This window comes from Plecotus auritus (assembly GCF_963455305.1).
Source record: "Plecotus auritus genome assembly, chromosome: 7".
NCBI lineage: Eukaryota > Metazoa > Chordata > Mammalia > Chiroptera > Vespertilionidae > Plecotus > Plecotus auritus.
Window position 1 is genome coordinate 153,761,198 of NC_137774.1, and position 27,448 is coordinate 153,788,645.

The following is a 27,448-nucleotide window of genomic DNA, read 5'->3' on the forward strand; positions in this document are numbered from 1 at the left end:
TCATTTTCTATCTGTTTTGTAATCCCTCAAAAGACTGCTGGGACTTACTATATTGTTGACATTTGCAGACAAATATTTGGCATGCCGTCATTCTATGTACTGCTTTTCAGATAAGGAAATAACATTTTACTATTTACCATAACCCAACAATCATTCATTTGAATTTTATTAGACTGCTGCTTATTTTGAAACACTCATTATTGTTTGCAAGTATGTAAATGGCATGCTAAGTAGTTCCATATCCCATCTTTTAATTTTGTAATTAGAATGCATTCAAGCTGTGCTTCTGAGTTTTCCTAATGCCCTAAACACTAAATTGGAGTGTATTCCAAACTCATACATTACACAGAAAATCTTTGAATTAGTAACTTATAAAGTTTAGCTTTATACACCAAGGAGTTTTACTCATTAGCAGGTAATTTAAATTCTCTCTTTTACCCACCCTTTTGCCCCAGGGAATGCTAAGCTTCTTTCTCACACCCTCCTTCTGAAATATGAGGGGCAAAAATAGTGCAAAAAGGATTTGAGGAGACACCGAGAGCCTTTAGCATCCTTGAGCTCTCTATGTGAACTCTTTGTTTCAATCTGCTGTGTTAGGATAACTGGGCTGTCTTTGGCAAGGCAGAAAGAGTCTTGAAAACTGGATCTGCAAAGAGAATACTGGCTTTTTAGGAATTGCTTTCATTTTAGCTCCTGTACAGGTTTGCAAAGGCTACCATAAAAAAAAAGTATTTCTTAAATATATTTTTATATTGATTTCAGAGAGGAAGGGAGAGGGAGAGAGAGATAGAAACATCAATGATGAGTGAGAATCATGGATTGGCTGCCTCCTGCACCCCACACTGGGAATCAAGCCCACAACCCAAGCATGTGCCAGGACCAGGAATCGAACCATGACCTTCTAGTACATAGGTTGATGCTCAACTACTGAGCCATGCCAGCTGGGTGCAAAAATAAGTATCTTAAACAACAGAAACTTGCTCAAAATTCTGAGATTGAGGTATGGCAGGATCGATTTCTTTCTTCTAAAAAGGACATGAGTCATATTGGATTAAGACCCACCTGAGTGACCTCATCTTAACGTAATTATCTCTTTTAAGACCCCATCTACAAATATGGCCACATTCTGAGGTACTGTGGGTTAGGATTTCAACATATGAGTTTGGGTGTGAGGGGAGACTCAGTTCAACCGATAACACACTCAATAAACTTTCTCATTTCCACAGAAATGATCCTAACACAACCTAACCTCCTGGCTGACTGTGATGAAGCAGCAGAGCTAAAGGTCACCAGATGCCGTGGCTCACACAGGTAACAGCTGAAATAGAAAACTGTTGATAATTGTGACAACTCTACACATAAAAAAGTTTGCCCAGTTGTGTGGATGAGCTTCTGACCTTTAATGCCTCTTACTGCCTTGACATCCCATAATCTTTCCTCTCAAAATAAGCGTATGATTGAAATGGTAATGTTTTCTACAAATTCAACATGGATGGGGCTGACATAGATGATATAAAAAAAATGAAGATTAAATTTGCCTTGTGAAGTATTCATAGGCTTTACTATCCAGTACAAAAATACATGAGGAAGTGCTTTTTCAAGTTTTTGCTAAGCCAGATATCTGAAGAATGTTCAAAGATGTTTTACTGATCTATAAATGCTATGGGTTTTGCTGATGGAGTAGCATATTTTGCCCAACTTATGTTCTTATGCACAAATATATGATTTACAATCACTCTATTCTGGGATTTTTCCATCTAGTAGATTTTCTCACCCAATAAATAGCTGCATGGGCTTTTGTGTTCTAATTTATGTATGTTGGCTGTAGATATTAAGTTGCTGAGATGAGCATTATCCCAAAATTTAAATTTAGATACTGAAAAATAAACCATGATAAAATTCTAAAAATGTTTTAAATAGAGTAGCTAAGAGTTCTATATTTGTACCTACATTGAAAACCATTCCTCAGAAAAGTATTTGAGGTGGAGAAAGTTTCCTTTGAGATCAGCTCAAGTAATGCTCTTGTGATTCCTAGAGCTACCATCTTTGATGAGTCCCCCTGGGGTCTGTCCTTCCCCACTGATATTTTAGATTTTGTAGTTTGTCACCCAGCCTTTAACTTAACACAGCCCCCAAATACAAACAATAATGAATATTTCTCCCTGAAATATCAAGGTGTGGGGTGAAGCACTGAGGATCAAAGTGCCAAATCCAAAAATATTATTCGTCCACTTTTATGCAAAAATATTTTTTCCTCTGCTGTATCTTCCTCTACTAGACAACTGGGTTTTACCAGGCATTTGGGAGCTTGATTTTTAACTCAAGTCATGTTCTATTCCTAGAGGATTGTGGCACCATTCCAGATGACCATTTTATTATAAAGCCTCAAAGTCCATTACATACTTGACTTTTTAAACTTTCACTGCTATTCCAGATTTGCAACTCACTTCCAAGACACATACTGAAAATGCTCCTGACCTAAATCTACTCTGTAGTAATGTGATCCCTCCCATTCATTTGCTTTCCTTATTCAGTAAAATACCCATCATTTAGGATTATTTTGCATGTAAGCTTCTCCTTCATCAAAAACTCCTGCATTGCCTTCCCCAGTTTTGCTCAGTGGATAGTGCATCAGCCTGGGGACTGAAGGGTCCTGAGTTCAATTCCAGTCAAGGGCACATGCCTGGGTTGCAGGTTTGATCCCCAGTGCGGGGCATGCAGGAGGCAGCCAACCAATGACTCTCTTTCATCATTGATATTTTAGGCTTCATCCCCAATGTAGTGTGTGCAGGAAGCAGCTAATCAATGATTCCCTTTCATCACTGATGTTTTTTTCTCTCTCTCTTTTCCTTCCTCTCTGAAATCAATGAAATATATATTTTTTAAAAAGTCCCACCTGCAGGTCTCACCTTTGGCCAGTCCTAAATCTTTGGTCAATCATAGTATCTCCACTTCAGTTCCTGTAGTCAGCCTCCATGACTGGATGAGGTAGCATCTGCCAATGCTTTTTTGTCCCTGACTGACAGCTTCCTTTCTTCTTCCCCTGAGATGTTATTCCAAATTTTTATAAGTTTTCACAGGTAGCTGTCCAATTCCTGTGTATCTCTCTGCTCTCTCAGTAGAGAAACTGGCTTTATCTTCCACAGATAAATGGAGATTATTGGGTAAAAATACTTCCTATTTCTTATCCTCAACCTACAAACCTATTTACACCTACCCTAGGCCTCACTGCAAGTCTCCCTTGTGTCTTGTTCTTCCTAACAATGGCTGCTCCTGTGTGTGTGCCGAATCCATATCTTACTTTTTCATCAGGAATTTTCTCCATCAACCCTCTTTCCTCTCTGTATTTTCGGTCTTATCTTCTCAACTAGAGGACATATCTATCTCTCTTTTTAAAAACATTGCCATTCTTTTACTCCACTTTCCTCTAGACCAGTGATCTGCAAACCGCAGCTCGCAAGCCACATGCGTCTCTCTGGCCCCCTGAGTGTGGCTCTTCCACAAAATGCCACGGTCTGGGCGAGTCTCTTTTGAAGAAGTGGCATTAGAAGAAGTTTAAGTTTAAAAAATTTGGCTCTCAAAAGAAATTTCAATCGTTGTACTGTTGAAATTTGGCTCTGTTGACTAATGAGTTTACCGACCACTGCTCTAAACTTATATAATCACTCATTCCCCTTCCCATTCACAGACAAGTTTGTTGTTATTTTTAAAAAAATACACTAGCTGCTACTTTCTCTCCTTCTAAAACCTCATTCACAGAGAGTTATCTGCCTACCTAACTCTTTCCACACTGTTCTTTCTGAATATGTCAGCGTCCATGTAAGTGCCAAACCCAAAGGTCAGTGTTAAGTACTCATTTCCCTTGGTTCTTATGTGGCATTTTCAATGCTAAAAACGCGTCATTTTTAATGATTTTTACATACTTGCTAACACCATTCTAGTTTTTCTTCTATTTATTCCCCTTGATTTCCCCTCAGTCTCAGTTCTTCACTCCTTTCCTACCTGTCACTGAAATGTCAATCTTCCCCTGTTGGTCTATAAACCTCTTATGCATTTACACTCTACATTCCTGAATTGCCTTTTGCACACCATGGTTCCTCTGCCACCTGTGTACTGGTAATTCTCAAATCTTACCAATCAACACCAATTCCTCTACTATTGCATGTCAGAATATAGCTATTCCTCTAATGTTGCCTATTATAAGTCTGCATATGAAAGCTGTACAGAAATCCAAAACTCAGTATGACCAAACAGAAGTCATTTTATCTCCCCCAATTCCTCAACCTTTTCCCGTATGCTTCAGTGTATAAACACTAGGATTAAGAGCACAGCAGTGAGAATTTGAAAGTCCAGGTTCTGGAGTAAGGCAGCCTAAGTTCACATTTCTGTACTGCAGCAGGTAAACTAGTTAACCACTTTAAATTTTAGTTTTCTCTTGTGTACAATGGGCATCATAATATTACCAACTTTGCTTGCCAATTTAGAGGATTAGATGAAATCACTGAGGAAATCCATTGCTAACTTATCAGCGTAAGGGAAAAGGCCAGATCACAGTACCTGTCACCCCTCAGTTTCATGCTGGGGTTCACTGGCCTCAACATAAAAAACCTCAAGCATCAAAAAAGACACTGTAATTTCTCACTCTAACTACTCACATCAAGATTTCATCCTTTTCTCCCAATAAAGAAGTGGTTTTAGGAAGGACTAGACTTTGAATTTTAATTCAATGGTCATAATAGTTTGGAGGATAGTAGTAAGAACATTTGCCTAGAGTTAACTGAGCCCCACCCATTTTTCTCTGCTACCTAAATCATAGAAGGTCAGATATGTCCTGATTTTACTCATAAGGACACATGGACCAGAGCATCAATGCATTGCCTGATGCATTGCCAAAACCAATGGTGGAGTGGGGCTGAGATGGTGGAGACCAAACAGGTGGGTAGTGGCTGAATGTTTATGGTCCAAAGTGGAGGTGGTAAATGAGAGAGCATGCCTCCATTCTTGATTGTGCTATATTATTCTGCCATAGTGATGCCTGGTTGTCTCCTGCTTTAATCTCAAGCCACCTCTCTAGCCATACCCTCTGTCACTTAACTGTTTTCTCATAATTATCTTTTTGTTTCCTTCTCTAATTCCTGCAGGCATTGATCTTTGAGGAGGAAACTAAGAGTAATGCTAAATTTAGTATTGTCATAGAAAATAGAACCAGGTCAGAATCTAATCAGGACCTATTTCAGTTTCTCCCATGTCCTAAAATATACCCACTAAGTAAAGTTTGGTCTCTAGGAGCAAAGATGTTCCATCAGTGGGCACTTGCTTGTGGGTATGTGTGCTAAAGTGGTGCACAATTTCCCACATGACACTCATCATATAATCTTTTTATGAATTGTTCTAAGTTTCATCAAGACTTAAATAATGGCAGAATTCTCCCAAATAAGAGAGTGTTGGGCTTGTTTTCCGTTGTCAAATGACACATTAGCTGCTTGTCTCACAGTTCTGTAAGTGAGAATTCTAGGCGCTCTCTGACTAGGCCCTCTGCTCAGGGTATCACAGACTGTAATGGAAGATTCAGCCAGGTCTTGAATATCACCTGAGACTAAGGGATCTCTTTTAATTTCAGGAGTTGTTGACAGAATTTCTTTCCTTGTGGTTGTAGGACTGAGGTCACCACTATCTTGCTGGCTGTCAACAGGGGCTATTTTTAGTTCCTAGAGGCTGACTGTCATTTCCTATCCTTTGATCCTCTCAAAACATAGAACTCTGCTTCTTAAGGCTGGCAGGAGAATCTCTCTTACTCCTTTTAAGGATATTACTCATATGGCATAACATCCCTTTCAATTTATTCAGAGTCAACTGAGACTATAATTCTTTATGCCATAAAATGTAACATAATTATCACAGTGATATCCCATCACATTTGTAAATCCCACTCACACTTAAGGCTAGGAGATTCAATAGGGCAGGCACACTAGGAGGTCATATAAGAATGTTATAATGCCACATAGCATAAAATAAATTAAGATATATATTGCATTAATTATAGATGTTCAATAACTTGGTCAATAAAGAGTAAATGGCAATTTTGATACCATCTAATAATAATTATGCAGACTGTTAAAGCTTAAGTCCTTCCAAAATGTAAATTAAAGTAGACAAGAATTAAATACCAGTGAGTCATTTAAGAAAGTCTTTTGATAGGAAGTTGGTCTTAAGGTAAATATTAGCACCTTAAAATAATTAATAAAGGAATAATAATTTAATTTCTTGCTTAATTCTTATGAATTATGAATAGGTGTCTTTATGAGACCACTATAATTTAATTACAAAGGATCAAGAGGCTATAAATAATAAAGTCTCTAATAATAACTTAATGATGCCTTCATATGATAGATTGCTCTCCTTTTTGTCATTCTTTTCAGAAATCTCAGGTCTACCTTTCCAAACCTCTCTCTCAACAATTGCTTAAAATATATGAATTTCTGCTAACTTTTAAAGTAATGCAATAAAGTTTATATTGACCTTTCATATCTAAACGTAAAGGAGTAAAGCTAAATAAAACTGGTTATATCAGGGCAATCCTATAAAAAATCTATTACTAACATGAGCACAAAACAAGGATACTTTAGTTAAAGAGAAGGCTACTAGATCATTAGACTTTTTCTTTCATCTTCACTAGCCTATGGCAATCTGATGTAACAATCTTTAATTTTGTGGGTCCTGTTTTATAACACCTTATGAAAGTTGATAATATTTAGAAATAGTTAGTTTGAACTACCAGCTAAGTAAGGTAAAGACAAAAAAAAAGCATGCATTTATTTTAACAACAACAACAACAGCAAACAGAAAACAAAGTTTTGAAATAGCCATTTTTACTGAAATACAATAGCTCTGACAATATGGGAAAGTTAAAAAATTTTGTGAAAGTTACAAAGCAAATGTACATTGCATTCTTTCTCAAAAGTATATGCTACAATAGAAATTATATCTATTTTGAAGTTCTGTTAAATGTATTATACTGGCATTAAAATGGAACATGGAACCTTGAGAAAGTTAAGCTTTTTAAAATCTTTCAGTTGCAAAAGTCATAAAATTTAAATAATAAATTCATGAGTTTAAGACATAATTAAAATATTTGGCACAAATGAACGGCTATGAAGGTTGAAGTATACTTACATATAATGCTGTTACTACTTTAGTTTTTCAGTGAGACATGATGCTGTGTAAAATACAGCATGCCCAAAATGTCATATGCAGTGGTGATAAACTATTTTAAACTTAAAAAAATCAAGATACTATGAGTTACAAAGATATGAAAAAGATAATGGAAATGTCCATTTTATACGACTTGTGCTAATAGAATCAGTGCAAAGCTGTCAGCAGCCTGGTGTAATGGGTGTGCAAACACCTTGAAAATATTAAATAACAATTTAGGCTAACAATTTACTTAAATAATTTTTTAAATCAAGGTATAATTCTAGTATGTAAATAAAACTCAAAATATATTTGCTCCTTTGGTCATTGACTTACAAATTCTTAACATTTTTAAATACAAGAAATAAAATATTCTCCTTGAATTCCTTTTCTTCCCTCCCTTGATTCCTCCTTCCTTTCTTCCACCCTATCAACTCCCTTTCCCTCTCCCCCTCTTTCCCTGCCTCGTTTCCTTCTTGCCTGCTTCCCTTCTTTCCATTTTCTTTTGACCTAATAGATCTATGAATAAAGGCATCTTCATTGTATTATAAGCACTGGATTATCTTCAATGGTTATATTCTTGTTGAAATGGATGTTGGATGAAAAGTCCAAAGGTAAGAATTAATAGTAGTCTTATACTACATGGAAAACTGTGTGCATTTGAATACAATCGATGTGTTCACTTTACAGAGTCCTTATATAGAAAACAAGTTTACCCACCTGAAAATAGAGGCGTTGCTAATAACTAAATTGCAATAGGCTACACTTACTGAGTTTTTACCACCCTTAACTCCTTCATGAGAGTGTTCTTGATACTTCAAAATGATCATAAGTATCAGTGAACATTTCTTTCAGCGACTGATATACTATTGAGCTGGTATTCAGGTTATACTGTTGAAGGTAATAGAGCACAGCAGGCAAGAGAGGAGCTATGAAAATATGGGAGATGGGGTCCGTTTTTTAATATTGTGCTTATCTTGAGCAAATTGACTAATCACTTAGGACTTGATTCCACTTCCGTAAACTGAAATAATAAAAAAAGACATTGCTCATAAAGTGATACAGTGGTTAGAGAATCGGATATGTAAAGTATTTAACAATGCCTAGCATATAAAAATATTTTATAAATGGCAGTACTTTTAGTTTCTTGAAAAGTAGTTCCAAAATTCAGTAAGTTTGGACAATATCCCATAGTTTATCTCTCTTTTGAGAACTCACAATGCACTATTGTTAATGAAATGCTCCAGGGAAACATATGGTATCCTTTGCATTTATTTAAGCCTAATATGTCATTTATTTGATAGGGAGGCTGTGTATTCATGCTGAAATATACTGCACTCTTGCGTTATTTCTATTTTACCTTTTCATCATTTTAAATAAGGATCTTTCTGTTATATTTCTGTTGATAAAAGCAGTTCTTGAAATTCCACAGACAGATATATTTATTTTACTTTTTTCTCACAGTTGAGGTGTTTCTACATTCAGGTTGATGAGGCATGTTTGTTTGGCAGAAAAATTAGAGTCCTAAAGATTTCTTTCCAACTTCATCTGGAAACACTACCAGTTTTGTTAGTGTAAACTAGCATTCCTTTAGATCTCCCTATTTGATCATTTAAATCCCCATAGACATTTTTCATGCATTTACCAAAATTTGAAGTGAAATTTTCAGTGCTTTCTTCAGTTATTAAATATACCCCATCCTTTCATATAAGGTCTGTTAACTAATGTTAAAAGAAAGCACTATGAAGATGTACCAAAACTGTTTCAGTTTTAATATCAAACACTCTTTAATGCTTGGGAATCTCAAGTCAAACAAACTTGAAGATAATTCCAAACGTAGAAGCAATGCAGGTATATTTAAAGCATGATTTTATTTTCATTTTTTTGAGTTATGAACTGGGGATTGCAAAAGGGAGAGGAACAGCTATAAGAAAAAGATTGTGCTTGCAGGTGAATGGCAATGATTTAATCACCAGGGAAACTCTCTTTCCAGATGTTGCCCTTGTAGCATATTTGTAGCAGCTGTGCACATTTTCTGATACTAAAGGAGTAGCAAACTATCCTTCTTTTAACTTGCCTCTTTTCCCAGAGACAACATAGGCAGGTAGAAATGGCTCTCTGAGCACAATTGCATTCACAGCTTTTGAAAAGAAGAATATAGAGGTGGGGGAAGCAGAGGGTAACATTATGGCTTAGTAGCAGTTCTCAGGAAATCAAAGTTGGGGAGTTAAATATATTCTTGTAAGTGTTATTGCTCTTATTTCTCAGAGTTCAAAAATATAACAATGTGTGTGGGTTTTTTTCTTTTCTTTTTTTTTTTTTCTTTTCTTTCTGTTGTTACCATATTCCTAAAGATCCTAATGTCATGCCAGAAAGAAAATTCAGGACAGACTTTCACACAAGAATAGTGGTGAAACAGGGCATTTATTGTCCCTGTCTTCCACTGTCCCCTTCTTTTCCCATTGCTCTTATTTGCCTCTCCTGTACATGCCTTGTGGTGCGTAATCGTTATTCCCTCAACAAATCTGCTCACAAAAAGATATTTTTTTCATGAATTTCCTCCCAAATGTTATCTCTCTAAAGTTTATTTGCATTTTATTTTAAACCTTATCACAGACTGTGGAAGCAAAGAATTTAACACCCTGTTAAGGGGATTTTAAGCATCACTTGGCAGGCAGGGGTATGTTTTCTGTGAGCAAATCCTTTTTCTGCTTCTCAGAAATTATATTCTCTGTAGTTGCTTCTCCAGGTGGGAAGTCAAAATAGCTCAGAAATAAAATCACTGGGTTTAGGGATGGGCAGACATAAATTTGGATCCTTGCTTCTGCCAGTTGCATCTTGAATGATATGGGAACAGTCACTTACCTTCTCATTTTCCATTTCAGTTAGATGAATTTGTAATCAACTCTACCTCACATGGCTGCTATGAGAATTGAACAGGTTATTGAAAAAGCATATAATTAATAAATGGAAACTATTATTATTACATTAGCTTGGTTTTGGTTGAAGAGTTAGAGTATTTTATTTTCCTTTAATTATTAAATTACCTGTAATAGGCCATATGGGTCTATCCCCTCTTATAGGAAATGTTAAAAACTTAAAATATCCATCACCTTGGATGGTCGCCTGTATTCAATCCAACATCCTTTGAAAATATCGTTGCAGTTTCCACTTCAGTACCTGCCTGTCACATCATATTCAGCATTTTCTCTCTTCTCTTTGCACAAGAATCAATACTTACCTATAGCAACCTAGCTTCCTTCTGACAACAAATAATGCCTGAGAAGAGGAATGCCTCAGACTCAGCAAGAATGCAGCAGATTAGAGAGCAAGCCAAGTCGACGATACACTCACAGAAGAACCTGGCGTGGCCAGCACAGAAATTCAAATTGCATACTCTCTCACCTCCCAGGGTTGAGCTATAGCTCCGTAAACTAAGGCCTGGCTCAGCTGGCTTTCTGGACCTGGCACACTAGTGGTGATATCCAGGGACATTTTCAAAGCTTTCGTTGCTCAAGGTAATATCTAGCTATCTGATAACACCTCATTAGTAATCATATCCTATGACTTGCTGCTTTTATTTATTAAACAATTCACATTCATTCAGCATTTCCTGGATGCCAACATTAGGCCTTAATTTGTTCACCCAAGATCTGAGTCTTTTTAAAATAGCCTGTTCCAATATGGTCAGAGATAATTGTTTTATTATCACCCTAGCCAAATTATCTTCTTCATTTCATATTTTATTCTATCATCACCCCATTTTGTAATCATGCAATAACAAAATTGACTAGCTATAAAGTCTGGCTAATTCTTTCTTAGTAATAGGTCCAGTATCTCCTACACTATTTTTAAAATTATGATTACCATTCATCTAATTCAGATTCCTACCATTTTATGCTAATACACATCTGTATTTACATCATCTGCTGCTATTGGATCCCAAACTTGTGTTTATGTCCTCGATAGAATAAGCACTTGCAAAGTACCAGTCTCTCCATCTGCATAGGCAATGCTGCCTTCTCTAACTTCCTACAAATTCAAAAGAATGCTTGCAGGCTTTGGTCATTATAATTCTAGCCAACAACAAGCTGATGATAAGTATTTTTTATCACTTCACCTAAATAATTAAACTAATGAATTTAAATGAAAAGTAGTGTTTATTGATGTATCTAGGAAAGGCTGCATATTGTTTTCATAGTTTGTTCTTAAGTTAGAAACTCTGGAAATGAAAACCATTTAATAGTTATATACTAGTAAATGCTTATTTATGTACATGGAAGTGAAATTAAAAAAAAAAAAGAAACTTATTTTCTCACCTAGCATTATCTGTCTATCCTAATGAGTCTATGCTTCCAACAGTTTTCTTTTCTTTTTTTTTTTTTTTTAATTTGGGTGGATGGAAGGAGTACAGGATGATAAGTTATAGTCAAATTGATTAATAAGGTGATTTGATTCTCCAACAAGTGTTTGCACTCTTGTATTAACAAAACTGAAAGATAAATTATTTTGTTATTAGTTTCTTGCTGCCAGCTATGGATTCATTTCTCAAAAGCATAGGTTAATAAATTTAAATTAACACGTCATTCTTCAGTGACTTGGGAAAATATATATTTAAAAGGGTACCACATTAGAATAGAATCCTTAAAATGTCTGAGATTTTACTTCCTATGTTTTCTTCTAGGATTTTTATGGTTTTGAGTTTAACATTTAAGTCTTTAATCCATTTTGAGTTTATTGTTATATATGGTGTAAGAAGGTGGTCTAGTTTCATTTTTCTGCAAGCATTTGTCCAATTTTCCCAGCACCATTTATTGATTAGACTATGGACAGGGTGACCCCAAAAATGCATACACACTTTGAATAATTATTAATTCCAATGGGTTAAATTGGAAAAGAAAAACATCAATACATCAATTAAGCTATCAGCTCTTCAGTGTATATATGTTTTTTGGGACACTCTGTATATCTCTTCCTTCTGTATAATGCCTCCCTGAAATCCAAAGGAGCATCACCTTTCCACAAGCAAAAGGGACGATCATCATTATTTGATCCCCTTAAATAAATGCATTAGTCAAAATGACAATCCCATTGCCAATCAAAAATCCCTTTGTCTCTATAACAAAAACATAGAAACAATAGCTAAAGCAGGTGGTCAGTTCAGTAAATCAGTTTAGTTAAACAATTGCTTGTCTAAGTGAGCAAGATAATAGTAATTCATTTCAAGTAAACACTACAGAGCATATTGGTCTAACCATTCATCCATTCCTATCTTCTTTTCACCTTTCTCCTTTTCCTAAATCCACTTTTACTGATGACTTACAGATTTAGTGAAACAGCTCATTATAAAGTCTTACCTTATTAATACAAACTAAAGGTTCTAAATGGTTTAATATCACTGATTTATCCATAATGAAGATTTTCTACTTTATAAGAATATTCCTAATACTTCTTGTGTGGTACATATTATAATTCTATAAATTATCCATGTGTACTTGATTAAAATTTCTAGAAGAAAATGAATAACATTCTTCCTCACCATCTCTTCATACCCAAATCCAATTCACTTTTATGATACTATTAGAGGCCCAGTGCATGAAATTCATGCATGAAGGGGAGGGGGTCCCTCAGCCCAGCCTGCACCCTCTTGCAATCTGGGACACCTCGGGGGATGTCCAACTGATGGTATAGGCCCAATCCCGCAGGCAGTTGGACCTCCCTCTTATAATCCAGGACCACTGGCTCCTAACTGCTCGCCTGCCTGCCTGCCTGATCACCCCTAACCACTCTGCCTGCCTGCCTGATTGCCCCTAACCACTTGCCTGCCTGCCTGATCACCCCTAACCCATCTGTCTGCCTATCTGATTGCCCCTAACTCCTTGCCTGCCTGCCTCATTGCCCCTAACCACTCGCCTGCCTGCCTGATCACCCCTAACAGCTTCTGCCTTGGCTCCCACCACTGCAGCTTCGTCCAGAAGGCCTTCTGGAATGACGTCTGGAAGATAGTTCGGCTGTCTGGTCTAATTAGCATATTACACTTTTATTATTATAGATAAGTGGGTTTTTCTAATAATACTTTCTGATCCTCTTCATCCTCTGTCTCTTTCACTTTTCTTGTCTTTGCACTTTCATTGATTTCTTAAGTTTTTTTTTATGGTACATTTTTCATTTATTCAAAAAAATTTTTTAAAAGAATTAAACATGTTCCAGATATTAAGTATTACATTGATGCTGGGAAAAGGCAATTATTTGATGACGTCCATCCTCAGAGATTTAAATTTTAATGAAGTCCCAAATTTGTGGCAATTATTAACATATCTAGTATTATGTGCTAGATAGATGTAAGCAAAATCTTCTTGGATAGAAATAAATGTTACAGAGGTACTAAAAATGGCCCAAACTGGTAGGAACAGAAGAACCTTATCTTGAAGGGTTCTAGGGCCAGTGACTTTTAAACTTTTTGAGTAAGCGTTCTGGATATACTCAATAAATCAATAGTAGAGGAGGTGGTCCAGGACAGAGAAAGATACACAAAAGCTAAAACACAGAAATCAAGCAAAAAAAATAAATGCTACAAAATGAACTGGTTATATTACAAATCTCTAAAAACTGCATTTGGTACTAAGAGTATAAATGTCTTATTGTAAGATTTCTATAAGAATAAGCCATGGTTTTCAGTAATAGGAACCAGTTGTATTTCATTAAAACAGGAAGATACAGATGTATATCTCCTCCTAGACTCACCAGGAAATCTAGAGAACAGGTCCTGAGGATAAGACATGGAAGAAAGTACAAAATCTGACCACTGTCACTGCCTCTTGTGCTATGAATGGTACAGCTGGACCCACCACAGTGGACCTAGGAAAAGTTGACAAAAAAGATTTGATATTGCTTAAAGCAACTTTCAGAGATAGTTTCTCTCAACACAGTGACTCTGAATTCAATGTCTATGTTGGGTATATCTCATAATTCATCCTAGCATTTTCTGTTGCCATAATGAGTATAATGGTTAATTTTATTTGTTAACTTGGCTGGACATGATACCCTGATATTTGGTCAAACATTACTCTAGGTGTTTCTCTGAAGGCATTTTAAATGAGATTAACATTTAAGGTGGTAGACTTTGAAAATGCAGGTTACCCTTCAGAATGGGTAAGCCTAATCCAATCTATTTATGTACATCCTGTTGGTATGTATCTCTGGAGAATACTAATACAATGAGTCATAACTTCTTTTTCAAGACTTATAAGGTAGGGGATCCCTTAAACCTAATAAATGCTTCAAAGGCTTAAAGGCCAAATGTTGCCTAGTCAATGTAAAAGAGGTTGTGTTGTGATAATAAAAACCCCTAATATCTTAGTGCCTGTAAATAATATAGGGGCATTTCTTGCTCTTTATAGGAGGCCAGAGCATTACTAGGCTCTGACACTGTCTCCTTACTCAAGAACCAGGTTAGCAGATCAACAATACAAACATTTTGAGGGACAATACTAATCACTGTGGCAGATGTAAGAGAGAGTATAATAAACATTATACTGGTCCTTAAACTTACCTCTCTCTACAAATATTTTTCACTTACCTCATTAGTTAAAGTAAGTCATAGGATAAAATCTGAATTTACAGACCTGAAAATTTATAATCCTTCAGGGAGAAGAAATATGAGAAAAGAGTATTTCTGTCTAACCCAAATATACACTTTTTAAATATATATATTTTTTTATTGATTTCAGAGAGGAAAGGAGAGGGAGAGAGAAATAGAAACATCAATGATGAGAGATAATCATTGATCCGCTGCCTCCTGCAGGCTCCCTACTGGGGCTAGAGTACACAAGCCGGGCATGTGCCCTGACTAGGAATTGAACATTAACCTCCTGGTTCATAGGTCAATGTTCAACCACTGAGCCACACCAGCAAGGCCCAAATATACACATTTTAATGCAATGATATGATTTGTAGAAATGCCACTTTATCTGGAGGAATTGAATTGTATAGACTCAGGGTAAGTGATAGGGCATTCAATTTAGGAAACTATTGTAGTAATTCAGACAGAAGATGGTTAATGATAAATTAAATAGTGGTGGTAAAAATAGAAAAGAGTGAAGAAATTGGGAGTTATTAAAAAAAAACAATAAACAAAGACTTTTGACTATGGGATATAATGAGAAAAAGAAATCAATGATGTCAGCCAGGCTTTTGGTTTAGGTACCTGAATAAATAAGTTGGTTTTCTTTTTATGTAGCTAATATAAATATGACTGGACCCATTCTCTCAGATAAACTGTATAGGAAAAGTAAAATATTTCAGTTGACAGGTATTGAAGTCAATCACTGCCATTTTGAGTTTGGGATACCTGTAAAGTGTCCAAGAAGTGTTATGCAAACAAATTTTGGCTGTAGCTATAGATTTAGGAATATCAGAAAATCCTTGATGATCTTTTTCATGCAAATGTTATAGAGAAGGGAGAAGACAGAAGCTGATAGTTAAGGGTCTTTAATCAGAATATAATTAATACACAATAAAATACATGCACATACACACCAAGTGAGAATGAATACATGTAGCGATAGAAAGCAAACCAAGATAGAGTGGAGGGAGTGAACTTAAAGCCAAGGGAAAAGAAAATATATTTCAAGAAATTAGGGCAAAAAAGCTTTTGTTATTAAGATAAAAAGGAGCTGAAAAGTTAACATTAATTGCAAATTATTGTGGTAGGGTAGTGATTATCCTATACCTGTCGTATATTCTGGCTGTTGACCAGGGCAAGCCAGAAGGTTGTTAGGGGAATCATCCTGCTTAGCCATAAATCTGATTCTTATAATAGAAACGTTACTGTTATTATAAAAATATTGTGTGCTTTTGACATACATGACTAGACCCTCTGGGTATGTGTTGACATGCCATAGAGAAGAAATCATCTGCCCTTGAGTAAGACAAGAGTGACAAGTTGTTGGAGATTTGTACATGTTTGTATACATTTAATACCTATGGACATATTTTGCAACATTTCCAAAACAGAATTATTTTATAGAGTTATATATCTAGTTATAGATACTATAGCAAGAAGGTACATTTTGACATATTCTAGGGTAAACAACCATGTGAGAAGGGAGAACATATTTATGTATGTGGCTATCTAGAGATGGAATGATGAAATCAGCTTCTATTTATTTTTTAATTCTCATCTGAGTATATGTTTTCATTGATTTTTAGAGAGAGAAAGGGGGAAAGGAGAGAGAGAGAGAGAGAGAGAGAGAGAGAGAGAGAGAGAGAGAGAGAGAAGAAGAAGAAGAAGAAGAAGAAGAAGAAGAAGAAGAAGAAGAGAGAGAAGAAAGAAAGTTTTGATTTGATTGGTTGCCTCCAATATGGGGGTTGCCTTCCAAGGATTGAATCTGCAACCTAGATCTGTGCCCTGGCCGGAAATGGAACATGAATCTTTTTGGTGTATGAGTGATGCTCCAACCAACTGAGCCACCCAGTTAAGGCTCAGGTTCTATTTAAAAGGTGTAGTTTCATCCTCATCCATGATGTGAATTCATAGGTGATAGAATAGACTGCTTCTCACACCTATAAACACAACATTATGTGAAACTATTATTTAAATTAAGTTAAAACACACAACCAACCAGTTTTAGATTCTATAAAAAATTAAGTGACATCTGAGAATTATTTACCCATGTATGCCACACTAAATAAATATTTTATTAGATTTCATCTAATATGTAAATCAGAATACTAACCACTTAGAAATATATTTGTTGTAGGAGTTTATGTAATATAATGTCAAAATTATTTTTATTGTAATTTACTGGCTTTTCTGTAATTCATATGAACAAAGTGATTTCTATATAAATTAGTATTCAGAAGAGAAAGAGGATTTTGTTTAGAGTGGGGTTTCCATTGACACACTTTAACTTTCTAATGCACTAATGTGAAAAATTCCCCTGTATTCTAGTTGATTTCTGTTGTCTTCCTGACATTAACAAATCAAACCAATTGCTGCAGTGACAAGGACAAAGGAATTAAAGAGTAAAATATATTTACGTGGGAGGTGGGGTGGGGTGAGAAAAACAAAACAAAAATTCAAACTTGCTTTTATTATTTTTGTGTTCTTTCTAAATGGAAGAATGAACCTTCTGTGTATGTGTAGGATATTTATCTTTTAAAGCTTTTTGCTGTATTAGATAGAATACTAGAGAAGAAATAAAAAGAGAGTTAGGAGAACTCCATCATAATGCTAATGTCTTTTTCTGACCTTGGGCAAATCATTTAACCTCCTGGTGACTCAGCTTTTCCATCTGTAAAACTGAATGGTAATTACCTCATTTATTCTGCACTCAATAGGTTGCCATTTGTATAAGTAAAACTTGTTCAGCATCAAGGACTTTTCTTCAAGGATTCCTTCTTTTCAGAGCCTGGTGTCTATTTTTCACAATTTTAATGATGATTAATATGATTGCTATAAGTTACCTACTTCTGCTGATAGTTAAGCCATAATAGCATGCACATATATATTTTCCAGTGAGTTTTAAAGTGTAGATGAAAGGCAAGAGCCAAACAGAACAAACTACACTTACTTAGATATCATCGACTAATTATTTCTTAGTGGTTTCTGTATTTTATTTCAGCTATCTATCTATCTATCTATCTACCTATCTATCATCTATCTATCTATCTATCTATCATCTATCTATCTATCTATCTATCTATCTATCTATCTATCTATCTATCTATTATCATCTATCTATCTATCTATCTAAAAGGCTAAGCAACCATCTGACCGTCTGACTGGCTGGTAGGTATGACACACACTGACCACCAGGGGGCAGATGCTAAATGCAGGAGTTGCTGAACTGCGGTGACTTGGCAGTATGGTTCTTGGGTGATGCACCCCAGAACCAGAGAGGAAGGAGCCGGATTCTGGGGTGAGTTATGCGAGAACTGCCCTCTCGCAATCCGGGACCCCTCGGGAGGTTGGAGAGCCGGTTTCGGCCGGATCCCCACAGGCCAGGCCAGGGGACCCCACCTGCAGGAGGGACCCTGCTCAGTCTGCAGACACCCTTTGAGCCGTGGCACTGCCCCAGGTGCAGCCAGCTGGGGAGAGATCCCGGGAGGTTGGCTCCAGGGTGTGTCCGGCCCATCTTCCCCAGTCCTGCCCTGCTGGCCACCTTCTAATTAATTTCCTTTCAATGTGCATGAATCCGTGCACTGGGGCACTAGTAATATTTATAAACTCAAATCAGAATCAAGGCTATCAAAAAAGGCTTTGTACCATCTTTTGTACATACACGTTTTACCAATATTTTTCTCAGTATTTACTCATAAGGTCAACTACTTACTTCACTCTTATTCCTTAAAAATGCAAACATATGTTTCTCCTTTCTTTCTCATATCACCAAATCTGACTAATGATGGTAAAGTTCAAGTTGCTGAATTTTTCCATATTATATCTTCCAAATAACTTTGAGTCTCACTAGTTTCTTGAAAACACTTTTATCATTCCGTAAACACATTGATTACTTTACAAAAAATATTTCAGCTAAATTGAACATTTTTAAGGTCAATTTAGACACTGTCTCACTATTAGAAGAGCTAATACAATTTTAAGCACATTTATATTTCTCATATCTGGAATACTGGCCTACAAATGCACTTCAATTTTTTTTTCAGTGAATCTTACAATCCAGAATCCATAATTATATGATAACTAGTGGCCCAGTGCACGAAATTGTGCACGGGTGGGGTCCCTCGGTGTGGCCTACGGGGATTGGGCTGAGTCCGGCAGTCCAGTGCCGCCTGCTGCTCCTGCCTGCCACCCCCACTTGTCCCGGCCCCACTGCGCCTGCTGCAGGCTCACGCCCAATAAGTCCTGATCAGGAGAGGTTTGCACCGCCACAGCAGCACTCACCAGCCATGAGCCCTGCATCTGATGCCCATCCCAAGAGGGGTGGGAGGGCCGGGATGGAATCAGCCCTTCGGGGGAGTCAGTGGAATGCCCTTGCTGTCCCAGGATGCCATCCATCTCGCTGATGTTCATGCAGGTTGTTGGGAGCCACCTGGTGGCCACTTATATATCGTTTCTTCCTTGTGGAGCATCTAGGGATGGGAAGCAGCCGCGGTGCGGGAGGCTGACTTCCAGGAGGCCAGCTGCGCTGTCAGGATCATGCTGGTGGCGCTGGTCCTTCGGTGCCTGGCCTGTCCTCTGGAGATTGGACCTGCAGGACTACTGAGGGACTGAGTGGCTGCCACCAGGCTGGTGGCTGCCAGGACAGGCCAGTCAGCTGAGTGGCACTTCTGCTGTGAGAGTGCACTGACCACCACAGGGCAGCTCCTGTGTTGAGTGTCTGCCCTCTGGTGGTCATTGCGCATCATAGTGACCAATCATTCGGTCTTTCAGTCCCTTAGGCTTTTATATATATAAATTAACATCCATGGTTAGTAACTCTAGAAATGTGTACAAGCAATAGAAGAATGTATAGTTTAGATTTAATTCATAATTAAAATCTTTGATAACTGTGATTACTGATTTGTGTATCCAAGTGACATAATGAAGTGTTTAGCTAGAAAGTAATTTAAAAGAAGTTGAAGATCAACACAAAGGAAAGGAGGTATATGAAGTCACAGGAGGTTAGCGTTACCCAAATCAATTAAAAGCCATGAGACATTCTTGTCGGACTTACAAAATACCATTATAACACACATTCTCACTTTTAGGTGTTTTTTTTTTAAAGCCACACGTGTGTATTGCTATCGTGAAAATACTTACTCTAATAAAACCCCACAAATAAAAGAATGCTGTCACTTTTAGTGTGCCTTGTATTACATCAAAACTTACACTTTTAAAAGCCTTCTAACCCAAAATTTAAACACATTGTACAATTAAAATCTAAGTATTGTTCTAGTTATCTACAGATGGTTATGTCACCAAAATTTCCCTCACATAACAAAGGTCCTGTCCTCTTTTCTCCAGGCTCCAATCATATTTTCCTTATTGATTAGAAACTTGAAGGAAAAGCCCTTATCAAGGCTTCTTGAAGCTTTTCGAGCTTTCACTATCATTCCCCTTGAGGTCCTTATAGCTTTTGCCCTCACTTCATCCCTAAAATAATGCTATAGGTTGAGGAACTTAGGAAGGATCCCTCTTTCAAGTACTAGATTCTGTTGTTTTCTATTTCTGCATAGCAAACTACCCCAAACTAAGGGCTTTAAATAGCAACTTTAAAAATTATATTTCATGATTTTATAGGTCTGGCATTTGGGTAGAGCTGGGCTGAATAATTCTTCTGCAACATCACATTAGATGTGATGACATCACATGTGGTATTCACCTGACATATGGGCTTAATTATAAATTACATAATGTCTTCACTCACATGTCTAGTGGCTTGGAGAGAATGACTGCTATGCTGGCTCAGCTCCAACTGACAGAAGTCCCTATATGATTCAAGTGCATATAGGGTAGTTGGGTTTTTTATGTGGCAAGTCAGGGACCTGATTCCGGAATTTCTGTGGCATTCGAAGGACTTCAAAGACATGAGAGTGCTAATCCAAGACTAGCAATAAATATCAAGAAATGATTTCTTATATAATGTATTATGGTGTCATAAATATACATTATAAAAGCAGTTGCGTTTCAATGTCAAGAGGAACTAAATTGATTCAAAATGGATGAGGCAGTGTTCCAGTGGGAAATATGACATACCTTTATTATGATGATTCAAGAAAGGTTTAATAAAGGGACTGTTTACAAAAATATATGAGGAGTCAGAGAATCCTGAGGGGCAATAAGATAATCCAGGAACAGTAAGAGTGGAGAGGCTGTAAGGAGAGGGATTGACTATAAGAATCTGAGAACTGTGGAGACAGCTGCTACAGATACAGTCAACCCAAGTTCCTCACATGGAGAGAACAGTGGAACAAAACAAACCTCATCCACCTGTGATTTCTGATTTGGGTTTTCCATTAGCCAAATCCAACCAAAGCCAGGGAACAATGATATAACCTATTCAGTCCAATCATGAGAAAATTCAGGAGCCAAATCCCAATTGAGGGAAATTTCACAAAATACCGAAATAATACTCTCCCCAGATGTCAAGGTTATAAAAAAAAATTGAGAAGCTATCACAGCCAAGAAGAACCTAAGATGTGAAGGATAAATATAATGTAGTATTCTGAATGGAATCCTGGAACAGAGAAAAGTATACTATATAATAAAAGGGTAATAAGCACATTGACCGAATGGCAGAATGACCTGTTGCTATGACATGCACTGACCACCATGGGGCAGATGCTCAATGCAGGAGTTGCCCCCTGGTGGTCGGTGCGCTCCCACAGGGGGAGAGCCGCTCAGCCAGAAGCCAGGCTGATGGCTGGCGAGTGCAGCGGTGATGGCAGGAGCCTCTCCCGCCTCCGCGACAGCGCTAAGGATGTCTGACTAATGGCTTAGGCCCGGAGTGGGCCTAAGCCATCAGTTGGACATCCCCCAAGGGCTCCTGGACTGCAAGAGGGTACAGGCTGGGCTGAGGGACCACCCCCTTCCCCCGAGTGCACGAATGTCAAGCACCAGGCCTCTAGTAGTGGATAAAAACTGAGGAAATCTGCAGAGAGTATGGCTTTAGTTAAAACTAGTGTTAGTTTATTAATTGTAAAATATATTCCTACCAATGCAAGATGTTAAATACAGGGGAAACTAGGTGTGGGCATATAGGAACTTTCTGTATCACTTTGTAAATTTTTTTGGTAAAATTAGAATTGTTCTATAATAAAGTTGTTGTTTTTTTAAATTGTAAACTTTTTTTTGTTTTTAATGTTTTTTATGTTATTTTTTTCAACATGATTTAAGTGCATATACCTCCCATTCCATTTGTAAGCACCAAACCACTTTCTAGAATAGAATGTACCTCAAAATTCTCAACAACTCTCAGTAATACCTATTGTTTCACGTGTGTTTTGTTCTCTTCACATTACCTAATAGAATGCTTGGTATATTGTTTGAACTCAAATTTTAACTAACCTTTTAAGTTCAGAAATGAACCCACAGTTTGAAACAAGTTATTGTACAGAAAGATAAACATTTTAATATTTAAGAATAAAAACATTGGAATGAAATAATTTTCTTATTAATTAAATAGTACTGATATGAAGTATTGAATTCCTAAAAATTGAAATGTGTATACATAAGGTATAAGTTGGAAAAGTATATAGAACAACAAACAACAACAATGTAAGTCACCAGTTTTTACCACCATGCACAAATATTAATACTTGGGTTGCCCTTTACTCGGCTCTTGACAATAATTTGCATTGGCAGTGTGTGTCACTGTGCTTTACTGTACGTTTGTAAATGCAACAACTAATTCTACTTTGCAAGTTCTTGTGAAAGGTGACAGACATCAGATGAATTACTGCAGATGAAGATGAGGTAAATACTGCACTGTGTCAAAAAATAATAACTGTAATGATTATCCGAATAATACTGAGTAAAGTTAGCTGTTGTCATCTCTCTGAATCTTAAACTCACTGTAAGCTCAATGGAAAAAATTCATTTCAGAGAGAGAGAGACAGAAATGGCAGTGTGTTTTAACCCATTAGCTCTCAACACAATCTGTCACCTATGTGTTTTATTAGCAGTGATTGTTAGAGTTTTCTTGCTGGTGTTCTGACATTAGGATTGCTTAACAAGTATCCTGGGAATTAGAGGGCATCATCCCGCGGGACTCACACAGAGCCTCCTCCGCTGCATTCACAGTAGTTCTGTGTCTCCCAGACTGACCTGGTATTAGCTAACTGGATGTCTGGTATATCAACATGCCCTGATTGCCATTGGCATTGATATGTGGCCTCCTAAGATGAGAGACAAAACACCCTGAAAGGAACAGAATGCATGATTCAAAGAAGCCCGTGGAATGCAGTGTCTGTCTTTTATTTTTGGATGCCCTGTATTCGGATACTTTAGTACTTTAGTGACACAACTGCCATAACTTTCTAGCAAAAGTGGATGTAGAGGCGTTGCTTCATTCATAGACTTGCATAAACCCAGAGAGCAGTACAATTAAAACTATGGCTGAGAATGTGCAGTCCTCAGTTTCTCTTAGATCCTAGCTCATGACAGTTTCCTTCCTCCGACTGGCACCTAACCTAAGTCTGAGAGGTATTGTTATAGAAATGATGTTCCTTTATTTGCAGTATCTTAAATAGTGGTAACTCTTGAAACCCTGGTCACATACCTAACCAGTATACGTTATTTTTTTAAATTATAAAAACATATTTGGTTTTACTAATAGAATAAAATTTAGTGTAGCTATGTTATAACCATAAAATAAATAAAAGATTCAACAAGCCTACTGATTTCCTCTAATGGGAATGCTATGTCTTTGTTAAACTGCCTACTGGTGTCTTCTAGATTAGATTTCGCTCTATTATTCCTGAACTGTTGTTTAAGAATTTCGAAGCTAAGAAGAAATTCCTTAGCTTTAATCCCTCCTTTAAAACGCATCTGAATCTATACACACTTTAGTATGCTTCTCTGGATTTCTTTAGATTATAATGGTGTTACATTTATAATTTTTTAACATTTCTGGACTATGTCATAAAATCAGCATTGTAGCAAATTTATATATTTTATCCATGAGATTGTGTGCTCTTTTAAAGATATATATGAAGAAAAATATTCAATTGACACAAAGCATTAATATCCATTGCCCCACTTCCATTAGTTGAAGAAGTCCACATGTTAACCAGCAGACAGTTGTCCAGAATAAATACTACATTTCTCAGCATCTTTTACAGGCCAGTGTTAGTGTGTATTAATGTTGACTGTGAAATATGAAAAACATTGATGTGAAGGGCTTTCGGGAAACCTTTGTAAAATGCCATTACTTTTCCACTCCTCTGCCAAGAAGTCTGTGGCAATGGCTGTAGTGTGGCTAATGTTCTGAAGGAAGAGGTGCACTGGAGGGCATGAGATGAGGAAGGCAGGAGCTACAGTCCCTGGCGATAGCAGCACGTTTCTATAATGTCCAAGGTTCCTGGTTTCAAATGTGTTTTTTGAGGTATCTCATATTCTGTTTTAGCCTCACCAAGACTGTGTGGTTTCTCGTACAATCAAACCTAATCCCAAAAGGGACACAGAGGGATGAGAGGACTAACTTAACATTTGATTCTAACAAATTGTACAATCATTCATTTTTCTTCTGTATCATTTTAATTCTTATATTTGTCAAAATTTATATTTTTAAGCGTACTTAGTTAAGAGTACCCTTTCACATAAAGTTCCCAGCCTTCATGATGGGGCATACAGGTGTATTCTAATCAGTTGTGCCAAGAATCACATGTAATTTGTTTCTAATTATATTATTTTTATTTTTAAATCTTTATTATTGAGAGTATTACAGATGCCCCCCTTTTTCCCCCATTACCCCTTCCACCTGGTTCCCACCCTATCTCAAGCCTTCACCACCCTATTGTTTGTGTTTATAGGTAATGCATATGTTATTGATTAATTTTTCCCATCTTCCCTCCCCCCTTCCCTCTGAGATTTCTCAATCTGCTTCATGTTTCCATGCCTCTGGTTATTTTTTATTAATTAGTTTATTTTGTTCATTAGATTCCTTCTTTTATTTTGATTTCCTAGATTCAATTGTTCATATATATATGTTTTTATTGCCATTTAATTGTTCATATTTTTTTCATGTTCTTCTTCTTGTTCTTCTTCTTGTTCTCCTTTTTCTTCTTTCTCCTTCTTAAAGAATACCTTTCAACATTTTATGTAATACTGGTTTGGTGGTGACTAATCCCTGTAGCTTTTTCTTGTCTGTGAAGCATTTTATCTGACCTTTGATTCTAAATTATAGTTTTGCTACAGTAATCTTGGCTGAAGGTCCAACTATTCATCACTTTGAGTATTTCTTGCCACTCCCTCCTGGACTACAAAGTTTCTGTTGAGAAATTAGCTGACAGTTGTATGTGCACTCTCTTGTAGGTAACTAACTGCTTTTATCTTGCTGCTTTTAAGATTCTCTCTTTGTCTTTTAACCTTTGGCATTTTCATTATGATGTGTCTTGGTGTGTGCCTCCTTGGGTTCTTCTTGTTTGGGAGTCTCTGTGCTTCCTGGAATTATGAGTGGACTGGTCCTGCCTATGGACATCATTACATGTATTTTACTCATGAATTAGATGCATTTAAACTTGTTCTTTCAAATATAGTTATATTGACAAAATGAAAATCTTTCACCATGGTATAATCACTTTAACTCTGAAATATCAAGAGAAGAAATATTTCTGCCGTATATATATCTGTATCTGTATCTGTGTCTATATTTGTGTCTATATTTATATCTATAGCTATATCTAGATGTATACATAGATAGATAGAAATAGACATGTCTGTTTGAAGAAGTAACTTGGAATAATCATGTGCTATAAAGAACTAAAAAATGGGGCTAAATTCCTGAAATAAAAGTTTTTAGACCTTGTACAACAGATAGCACAGAACTGTGACCACTGAGAGGAGGGGAACACTACACAAGCTTTATAATCACTCACAGACTTCTACACATAGTCACTATGACAGCACTGAAGAATCATCAGACAAGGGCTTTAATACAGCTTTTATAAATATGCTCAAGAATTTAAAGTAAATGATAAGCATAAAGAGAAGATAAGTGTAATACAGTATAAAAGACCATAGGGAAATTCTAGGCTTGAAATATAAATTAAATGAAAAAAATCATAAATGATATTCAATGCAAATTAGACTGTGATGGGGTTAAATCAATAAAATTAAAGCATACAATAGACACTATTGAAGCTGAAGCACACAGACAAATAATAAACTGAAAAAAAAACATAGCAGGGCTGTAGTGGGTTTAATGGTAGATCTCTGAAATATATGTTTCTGTCATCACCCCTTCAGCACTTAAGGATCTTGAGCTAAGATCATCCTGGATTGCCTGTGACAGCTCTAACTTCAATGACTGGCATCCACACAAATGACACACAGGGGAGACACACATAGGAGAAAAGAGGAGGAGCCATGTGAAGGTATAGGCAGAGATGGACAACAAGTCAAGAAATAATGCTAAACTCACCAAAAGCAGGGAAGGCCTGGAAGGATTCTCCCACAGAGACTTCAGAGGGAGATTTGCAATAAAAGAACACTTAAATCAAGTTCTTGGTATTAACATAAAATAATATGACATTAATATTGAATTTATGCTGGAAATAATAAGTAATGATTAAATATAAAGGGGTTTCTTTTTTATTTTAAATATATTCCATACAACAACTAATTACTTAACACAAAAATAATAGCAATATATTGTGTGGGGGGGTTCTATAGCAAGTGATTGCTTTTATATATACATATACATATACATTATATTAGGAAAGGTAATTCAGTAGGGAAAAGTGAGAGTTTTGCATTTTTTTTAAATAAATGATGCTAATTTGATATGAATATGGAAAAAATGTGAACCTCTACCTCTACCTCAAAGCACACAGAAATTTACTTAGAAATAAAACAGACCTAAAATTAAAACCTAAATACTTAATATTTCTAGAAAAAATGGATAAGCAATAATGTTTGTGACCTTGGGATTGGCAAACATTTCTTAAGTGGGACTAAGACGCTCTGTTGTAAAGTAAGACAGTTGATAAAAATGGAACACATAAAAATCTACACTAATAAAAGAGAAAGATGCAAATTGGCCATACCTTCACAACACCCACCAGCCAATCAGGAGTGAGTATGCAAATTAACCCAACAAAGATGGCGAGTTAATTTGCATATGCAGGCGCTGAGCGTCATTGCCATGGTGACGATGCAGGCGTTCCACACCATCCCAGCAGCTCCGGGCCTCTGGGCAGTGTGGGAAGGTGGAAAGGCGGCTCTGGGCAAGAGCAAAGACAGAAAGGCGGCTCTGGGAAGAGTGAAGGTAGTGTTGGCAGCCAGGGGAAGGAAGGCCCATTCTTGCATGAATCTTCATGCATCGGGCCTCTAGTAAGAAAATAAAAAGGTAAGTCAAAGACAAAGAGGAATGTATATATACTAGTAGCCCTGAGCACGAATCTGTGCACCAGTAGCTTTCTGTTGCTCTCCTGTAGCTCTCTGCCCACTGCCCTGCCTTCCTGTAGCCCCCTGCCCCCCTCACAGCTTGCTGCCCTGCCCCTCCTGTAGCTCTCTGCCTCCCAAAGCTTTCCGCTGCCTGCTTGTAGTTTGCTGCCGCACCCTCCTGCAGATCCGTGATCTGGTCATTACGCG